This window comes from Lupinus angustifolius, chromosome LG05 (assembly GCF_001865875.1).
Source record: "Lupinus angustifolius cultivar Tanjil chromosome LG05, LupAngTanjil_v1.0, whole genome shotgun sequence".
Taxonomy (NCBI): domain Eukaryota; kingdom Viridiplantae; phylum Streptophyta; class Magnoliopsida; order Fabales; family Fabaceae; genus Lupinus; species Lupinus angustifolius.
In genome coordinates, this window is record NC_032013.1 from 18,180,491 (window position 1) to 18,190,553 (window position 10,063).

Consider the following 10,063-nt stretch of genomic DNA (forward strand, 5'->3'; position numbering starts at 1 on the left):
ATGACATATATTGTTTTTTTATAGGTAAGAAAATTAGTAAGATATTATAGCATTACTCATTATTTAATTGTCACCGCCTTAAAAATAAAGTACTCAATCATACTCACGCTGACATTGCCATTAAGACTTTCTCTAATTTTGTTAAGACTGAATTTAATGCTTCATTTGGTTGGATGGAAGAAAGTAAGAAGATAGAAATATTAGATAAAGAACTTGAAAAGAGAGAAAAATATGAGAAAAGGAGAGAAATCTTGTGTTGTTTGGTTGTATAGAAAAAGAAGAGAAATGAGTGATTTTACTCTTTCACTCTTCCTCCCTCATTTTATCTTCATATCAGAAAAGAACAAATTTTGGTGGGTCCCACTTTCTCTTTTACTCTCTCCTCTTATATTCTCTCCTCAACTAAAGGAGAGAAAGAATAACTTTCTCCTCATCTTCTCTCATCTCCTTCTCTTTGTCCTATCTTTCTCTCCAACCAAATGAAAGCTAATAGTCTTAAAACTGGGATGATGGTCCCATTATATATATGGTTAAAAAGGGAGCAATAAAAGAAATCACATATTACTATTAGTATTGTTAATTAAGGTTATCATATTCTTTTTCTCCGTACCTAGGTAATCCCACTTTAGTCATGACGAATATGAGTATATCTATTTTAAAATTAAACATGAAATATTTATATTAAGTCTGCTCTAAACATGAGCATAGCATGATTGTGGACCATACTATATTAAAAAAACTACAAACATAAAGTGACCATCTCAAAGTCTAAAACCACAAAAGTAAAAAAAATGCCATATAAAATGTACAACAGATGCTTCTAAACAACACATTTGATAAAGCTAAACTATCCACGTCCTCATGTATGTGGTTTGATAACTGTTGTAATCACAGACAAATACAAAAAATATGAAGTTCGTAAATATAAACTATTGGACTAAATGTCAAATACAAAAATAGATTTAATAAGAACAAAAGTCAATTATCATAAAAATTGGTAATTTTCAGTAATGCATGTGGGCTGCTCATTTTATTCGTTTAAAATGTATGTGTGTAAAAATGACATATTAAATTGATATTTTATGATGGTTGAATATATTTTTCATGTCATATCCGCCTAATTATTCTGATATATACATTCTTTCTCGGTGACCAGTAATTTGGCCGTTATAGTAAAGTCTTGTGTTAGAGTGTTTATGAAATTATAAATAGAAAATAAACATGTAGGGTAATTTGTCTTGTCTTCCGATTTAACTCATATAAGTTACAGTACAATCTATCTTCTGATTATCATAAAGCATATACCAAAAGTACCATAGGATTATGAGTAACCTTGCAACAAGGTTAAAAAGTAAGTAATGGTTAAAAACTACAAGGGGAATGCATTATTGAAATTATTCCTTCATTACACCCATATTCATACAAGTTTTAAGAGAATATGTAGATTTTGTCACCTTGGAATATGATTTAGAGTTTTTTTTTATAATTTAGAGTATCAAATCATCCTACGAATAAATAACTAATCTTTTTTAGAGTGTGTGATTGTTCCTTTCAAAGAATATTGCTCTAATAAATCAAACATTTATCTTTTTGGTCAAGTACAATATATGAGGATCCAGTGAAACCTTACATCACTAAATTAAGATCTAGTTAGTGATTTAGACTTAATAGAATATTTAAAGCTTATGAGATAATGAGGTTTAACAACAATACAAGAAAAAAGGATGAGAATGTTAAGGAATGATTACAAGTAGAACAATATTGTTATCATATATAACATTCGTGATTATGAAAATATCAAGTGAAACAATAATTATGAAAGTATTAAGTATATCTTATTTTTGAGTTAAAGATAACATCTCGGATTAACTGTCCATATCCTACTAGTGGACAAGGTCTAAAAAGCTACAAGAGATTCCATCATGTGAATTTTCAAAGAACTTTATTGTCTCATGTTCTACTTGCTTTCCAAGTTATTTGAATAGTACTAATCATATACATTTGGATCAAATCAATATATAATTCTTGAAAGTGATAGAAATAATTATTAGTTATTAATAAACAAAATATTATTTTATGACATATATTATTCTCTATAAATATGATGGATCATAAATATATTTCTTAGAAGAATATATGGCACCCATTTCTTCTTCTTTTCTTAATTAATATAAGTATAAATAGTAAAGTTTTGTTGGGTAGTACATATTGTCCTTGTTCACCAAGTAAATGGACTAAACATAATATTATTCTTTTTATAATATCATATGATGCTATAAATTAAATAGTCAAGTTTGCTTAGTTCAATTCATTAACAACACAAGCCGCCATTACAACTCTATCATTTCAGTTTTGTTCACTTACAAATATAATCCCTACTTCAAAGTCTCAGTTCACCACACACTATTGCCTTTGTTTTCATTACAATCATTTCTTCTTTTTCCTTAAGTAACTCATACCACAATTAATAACCCCTATAAAGAAGAAGAAAAAAAGTCAATATACCAAAAGTCTCTATTGTCATTCTTCTTCAATTGTTTTGCTTCCTCCTTATCCTCATCATCCCAAGTCATAGACTGTGAATTTTGCCTCCTCATCATCATCAACAGCAACTAAACTTTAACAGCAATAGTAAAACCAGAAGAACTTGACACAAGGAAGAAAAAGAAAGCTTCAATGAATCCTTCAAGAATTAACTTCCATATAGAAGAAGATAATCTGAATATTCTTGATGATTACAAAACAATGATTTGATCTCTATATAAACCCCAAAATAACAGAATGAAAAGAGATCAACCAAAAAACAGAAAGTTTCCATAACTGGAAACTGAAAAGCAACTAACTTCACAGAATTACAAAAGTTACTAAAAAAGGAAAGAAAACGAAAAATTAAGTAGAGTAATTAAAATTTGATTCTGATTGAAGGTGTGAAGCTTCTTGGGCCTGAGTGGGCTAAGTTGGGTTGAATTTTAACATCCCCCCACAAGCTGGCATATGAATGTCAAGTATGCCAAGCTTGGAGATGAATTTTCGAAAAGGGGAAGGATTGAGAGCCTTTGTAAAGATGTCTGCCAATTGCAAAGAAGAAGAAACTGGAAGGAGATGGATGGTGTTGTTCTGTAATCTTTCACGAACAACATGGCAATCTATCTCTATATGTTTGGTTCTTTCATGAAAAACGGGGTTTGCGGCAATGTGTAAGGCGGATTTGTTATCACAAAATAAGGCAACAGGGGTTATGTGAGGGATGCAGAGATCTTGAAGAAGAAATAGGAGCCACTGTGCTTCACAAGTGGCCATGGCAAGAGCTCTATACTCTGCTTCTGAAGAGGATCTTGAAACCGTGTTTTGCTTTTTGCTTTTCCAAGAGATGAGGGCATTGCCAAGGAAGAAACACCAACCTGTAACTGATCTTCTAGTGTCAAGACAAGCTGCCCAATCCGAGTCGGAGTATCCCTTTAATATTGGAGTGTTATTGCTAGGGAAGGAGATCCCTTGACCAGGTGATCCTTTTAGATACTTAAGAATTCTGGTGGCTGCCTGAAAATGTGAACTAGTTGGAGATGAGAGGAATTGACTCAAGCATCCTACAACAAAGCTTATATCAGGTCTGGTGTATGTGAGGTACATGAGTTTTCCTATCAGCCTTCTGTAACTGGTTGAGTCAACTAGGAGAGCACCCGAAGTGGAATGAATTTTCGAGTTGTAATCCATAGGAGTTGATGCTGGTTTTGATACAAGTAAGCCAGATTCTTCCAATAGGTCCAGAGTAGACTTCCTCTGATATAAAGATATGCCTGTCTTTGATCTTGAAACCTCCATGCCTAAAAAATACTTCAAGTCACCAAGGTCCTTTATGCTGAATTTGTTATGTAGGATCAATTTGGTGTGATTGATTTCGTCAAGATTATTCCCTGCAAGGACTAAATCATCTACATATACTAAAATGGCAGTAAAATGTTTGTCAGTAGATTTAACAAATAAAGAATAATCAGAATTGCATTTAAGGAAACCAATTTGGATCAAGGTGTGAGAAAGCTTATCATGCCATTGCCTACTTGCTTGTTTTAATCCATAAATGGATTTTTCAAGTTTGCAGACAAGGTTGGAAGTGCTGATATGAAGCCCTGGTGGTATCTTCATGTATACTTCCTCTTTTAGATCTCCATGAAGAAAGGCAGTGTTGATGTCGAGTTGTTGTAAGTGCCAATTGTTGATAGCAGCAAGAGATAAGAGGACTCTAATGGTGGTCATCTTTACAACAGGACTAAATGTTTCCATGTAATCAACACCCTCTGTTTGTGTGTAACCTTTTGCGACTAACCTAGCTTTATACCTTTCTATGGATCCATCTGAGTTGTATTTGGTTTTAAAAACCCATTTGTAACCTATAGCTTTCTTATCAGGAGAAAGTTCTGTTAGAATCCAAGTGTCATTTTTGTCAAGAGCAGATAATTCTGCATTGATAGCTTCTTTCCAACACTCATGTTGGATTGCCTCTGAATAAGTGGATGGTGTATGTGTGATAGAAATGGCTAAGGAATAGTTCCTAAAATTGGAGGCTAGATGATCATAAGTTAAGGTCTTGCTGATAGGATATTTTGCATTTTGGTGAGAGGATTCTGTATTGGAAATCAGAGTGCAGTGGTAGGTATCCAAATAAGAAGGAGGTTTTCTGATCCTTTGGGATTGTCTAACAGGAATGATATCTGGGTGATGAGGGCTAGAGATATGAGTCTGTTGGTCTATGTTGTTGGGCATGTGGTTTTCGTCCAGGGAATAAGAGAAAATGTCACTGTGATTTATTGGCAAGATAGGAGTATTTTTGCCAACATAGTCTTCTGTATGTGATGTAATGTGTTTGAAGGGAAATATATGTTCAAAAAACTTCACATTTCTTGACAGAAAAATTTCATTAGTGCAGAAATCAAGCATTATAAAGCCTTTTGTGCCATTCTTGAATCCTAAGAAAACACATTTCCTAGATCTAGGATCAAGCTTCTTTCTATTAGAAACTATAGTTGAAGCATAACAAAGACTCCCAAAAATCTTTAAGTTGGTTATGTTAGGCAATTTGTTAAAGAGTTTCTCATATGGGGATGTATTCTTCAAAAAAGAACTAGGCTGTCTATTGATCAAGTGTATAGCATGAGAAATGGCATAATTCCAAAAACAATTAGGTATGTTTGACTCAAATATTAAAGCTCTAGCTATGCCAAGAATGTGTTGGTGTTTTCTTTCAACAACACCATTTTGTTGTGGTGTTTCAACACAAGATGTTTGATGATTAATACCCTTTGAAGCATAGTAATTAGGCATGAGAAATTCTTTTCCATTATCACTTCTAATGTTCTTAACAGTAAGGTGAAATTGTGTTTCAATGTAAGTAACAAACTGCCTAAGAAGTTGACTGGTTTCAAGTTTTTGTTTCATAAAGAATAACCAAGTAAATCTGCTCATGTCATCAACAATAGTAAGAAAATATCTATGGCCAAAAGTAGATGGAACAGAAATAGGTCCCCAAATGTCTACATGAATCAAATCAAAAGCATGAATGGAAACAATGTTACTATTAGGATAAGGCAGCCTTTTCTGCTTAGCTAATTGGCAGACCTCACAAGGGTCAATGCTTTTGTTATATTTCATGAAGGGAAAATGAGTTTGCATGGTAATCATTTTGTTATCAGATATGTGTCCTAGCCTAGAGTGCCAAAAGTGATGATTGTCATTCCTGGCATATGTATTGATGATGTGAGGTTTAGGGTAATTCTTGCTATAATCCTTCAAGACATATAATCCTCCCCTTTGTTCAGCTACACCAATCATCCTCAAGGAGTGTGGGTCCTGGATTTGGCAATGATTGGTGAGAAAAGTTAGGGTGCAGCCCAAGGAGGTGATGAGTCTTGAGATTGATATAAGATTAAAACTAAACATGGGGACATAAAGAACATTATCAAGGTACACAGGTCAGAAAATATGATTGTTCCAGCATAATTTGCAGTAACTTGATTGCCATTTGGCAATGTAATAGAGAGAGGCTTAATCCTCTTGTAGTTTTGATATGCAGATAGGGAGTGACATATATGATCTGTTGCTCCACTGTCAAGTATCCAAGAGGTGGATCTTGATTCATGTGTCAATAAGATGCTAGGATTACCTGAGTTGTTTTGTTCCTGATGCATATGGACAGAGTCAGGGATAGATGTTATCTGATTAGCATTGTGAGTGTTCTAACTTATAGATTGTTGAATCAGTGATTTCAAAGCATGATGTTGGGCTGGTGTGAAAACCAAATCTCCTTCTGACTTGGCCTCTTTAGTGATAGATTCAACTAATCCATCTTCATTATGAGAATGATCATCATCTCCTTGGCCTATGTAGTTATTGACACTGCTTGAATTGTTTTGGTATCCTGGAGGAAATCCGTGCTTTTTGTAGCAAGAATCAGTTGTGTGTCCAATCTTTTGACAGAAGGTGCATGTCTTTTGACCTCTCCCTCTCCCTGGGGAGTTGAATCTACCTGGTGCATTGTATCTGTTGTTATTACCTCCTCTAATAATTCTTCCTCTACCTCTTTGTCTTGTCTCATAGTTGGTGCTTGAGATGGTAGCAGAGAAGCTTGGATCCTCCAACAACATCTGCCTTTCTTGCTGGATTAAAGTGGAGAAGACCTTGTTGATTGGTGGAAGAGGGTCTAGCAACATGATCTGATATCTGACAGGTGAGAATTGATCATTTAACCCTCTCAGGAAACAAATCACATAATCGTTCTCTCTATATTTCTTCATAGTGGAAATCAAATGGCAGGAACACTTAATCTCACATTCACAAAGAGGAATAGGTCTATAATTCTCTAACTGTTGCCATATCCCTTTTATCTGAGTGAAGAATCTGCTAATTGATTGATTTCCTTGTTTGATGGAATGAATTTGGCCAATGAGATCGAAAATCTAAAATATGTCACCTTGGTAATATCTCTCCCTAAGGTCATCCCAAATCTCTTTCGCATTTTCCATCCATAGAACACTTTGGACAATTGATGGCTCAATGGATTGAGTGAGCCAAGATACAACAAGATTGTTGCATCTCTTCCAAGCAGTGAAGGCAGGGTCGTTGAGAGGGGGTCTTGGGAGGGTGCCATCAACAAATTCTAATTTGTTCTTGGTTTCAAGTGCCATTAACATAGAACGAGACCATGGTTGATAGTTTTCCCCATTCAATCGAGAAAAAACAAGGGATGCACCTGGATTCTCATTGGGATGCATATAGTATGGACTTGAAGGATCAAAAATGGGATTCATTAGCTGGTTCGCCATGTGAAGGTTGATTCACAGAAGATGATTCAGAGAAGATGATGATGAAGGACGATTTGAAAGAAAAGGGTTGAGATTTTTAGTGGCGCAGCGGTAGCAGAGACACCCTCACAAGGGTGCTCTGATACCATGTGAATTTTGCCTCCTCATCATCATCAACAGCAACTAAACTTTAACAGCAATAGTAAAACCAGAAGAACTTGACACAAGGAAGAAAAAGAAAGCTTCAATGAATCCTTCAAGAATTAACTTCCATATAGAAGAAGATAATCTGAATATTCTTGATGATTACAAAACAATGATTTGATCTCTATATAAACCCCAAAATAATAGAATGAAAAGAGATCAACCAAAAAACAGAAAGTTTCCATAACTGGAAACTGAAAAGCAACTAACTTAACAGAATTACAAAAAGTTACTAAAAAAGGAAACAAAATGAAAAATTAAGTAGAGTAATTAGAATTTGATTCTGATTGAAGGTGTGAAGCTTCTTGGCCTGAGTGGGCTGAGTTGGGTTGAATTTTAACATAGACTCACAAGGATCTCAATTGAAATCACAATCTTTAGAGAAACCAAAGAGCAAATCAAAATCAAAGGGGGCACCAATTGTGGTTTCTTATTTCCCTATTAACTCTAATCCCGCACGCTTGTAATGGGTAATAATTTGCATCTACTATGCTTCATTAGTGCTAACTAAGCTATGCTTCATTTAGTAGAGATTGAAGCCTTAAAGCAAGGACCAAGATGACAAATAATCAGGATCAGGTTGTGCCTAGATTAACAAGTTTGATGTGTAGCACAAGTTGACAAATAAAGAAGATATCATGTAATATGTTGTATTTGGAATTTAGTGCATAGTGATCGCAATTATATTATATTACTAATAAGGGAAGGAAAGCAATGTAAATTTTATATTTAACTTTGTCTAAACATGTACTATGACCCTTTGCCTTTTAAAATAAGAACTCGATTCGAAACATAACACGCAATGCTAACTGCATCAGCCCAGAAATATTTTGGGATGTTAGTTTCATTTAACATTGTTCGAGACAGTTCTTCTAAGGACCGATTCTTTCTCTCTACAACACCATTTTGTTGAGGTGTTCTAGGATCAGACAAATTGTGGTTGATCCCAAGATCATCACATAATTCCTCAAAAGAAGAGTTTTGAAATTCTTCCCCATGATCACATTGTATAACAGTGATTTTTAGAGAATTTTCATTCTGAACTCTTTTAGCATAAATGATAAAGGCTTTGAATACCTCATTCTTATGAACTAAGAATAGAGTCCAAGTATATCTAGAAAAAATGTCCACTATACCAAGAGCATAATAATTACCACCAAAACTTTTTGTCCTTGATGGACCAAATAAATCCATATGAAGTAATTGTAATGGTCTATCAGAAGAAATCATGTGCTTTGGTTTGAAAGAGGTTTTTGTTTGTTTACCCATTTGACAAGCACTACATAGTTTGTTTTTAACAAACTTCCTTTTAAGTAAACCAACAACTAAATCTTTCTTAATGAGTTTATTCAAATGTTCCATGTGAATGTGAGCAATTCTTCTATGCCAAAGCCATGCGTCATGATTATCATTTGCTACTAAACATGTTATAGGTAAAGCAAGCAGAATCCATCTCAATCATATAGATATTATTTATTCTCTTAAGTTTAGAATTATTATAATCCTTACTTTCAATGATGCACTTATTTGGGTAGAACGCCACATGAAATCCTTTGTCGCATAATTGACTTATGCTTAGAAGGTTGTGCTTGAGTGCTTCAACATATAGTACACCTTCTATAGTTGTTGATGGTGGCTTTCCAATTCTACCAACTCCAATAATTTTTCCCTTTGTTGTTATCACCATATGTGACATATCCTTTGTCCCTTGGAGTCAGGACAGAGAATTTACTTTTATCGCCCGTCATGTGTTTTGAGCAGCTGCTATCCAAGTACCATAAATTGCAGGCGGCTCTCAATTTTTCCTACAAAACAAATTAAGTTTTGTTAGGTATCCAATATTCTTTGGATCCTAGGTGGTTGTTACCTTCCTCCACCCATCTAAATTTTTCTAAGGGTACACCATATTTTCTAATCATGCACATGCTTGGTGTATGGCCATGAAATTTACAGTACGTGCATATTGGTTGATAAATGTGTATCCTAGATTTTTCAAATGCATGGATACTTTTCTTTTGAAAGATTATTTTCTTTTTGACACTTGGTTTCTTAAAAATATGGCTTTTTGAATAGCCAAGACCTATGTGGTCTGTTGAATGTCTTTTATCATTAATAATAATCTTTTCTAAACTTTTACCATGCTTTTTTAGCTTATTAAGTTCAATACATAATGTTGATACTTTGTTTTCAAGAGTGATGCAGTTTTAACAAGAGGATGATGAAGTTTTGTTTCTAAATGCATCTAACTCAGACTTTTGTTTTAGAAACATTTTTGTTAATTTGACATATTCATCATGCAAGTCATTAAATGCAGATTGAAGTTCAGAAGAAGAAAATAGATTAGAGTTGTTTCCCTCTTCATCATCAGAATGATGAGATGCCATAAGTGATAGATGTGCTCGCTCTTCATTTTCTATTTCAGATGTAGAACTGGTATCATTATCTTCCCAAGCAATGTATGATCTTCGTCCAGTCTTCATATCATTCTTTCCTTTAAAAGAATCCTTTTTCAAATTTGGGCAGTCCATCTTCATGTGACCAGGTTTGCCACATTCAAAACATGT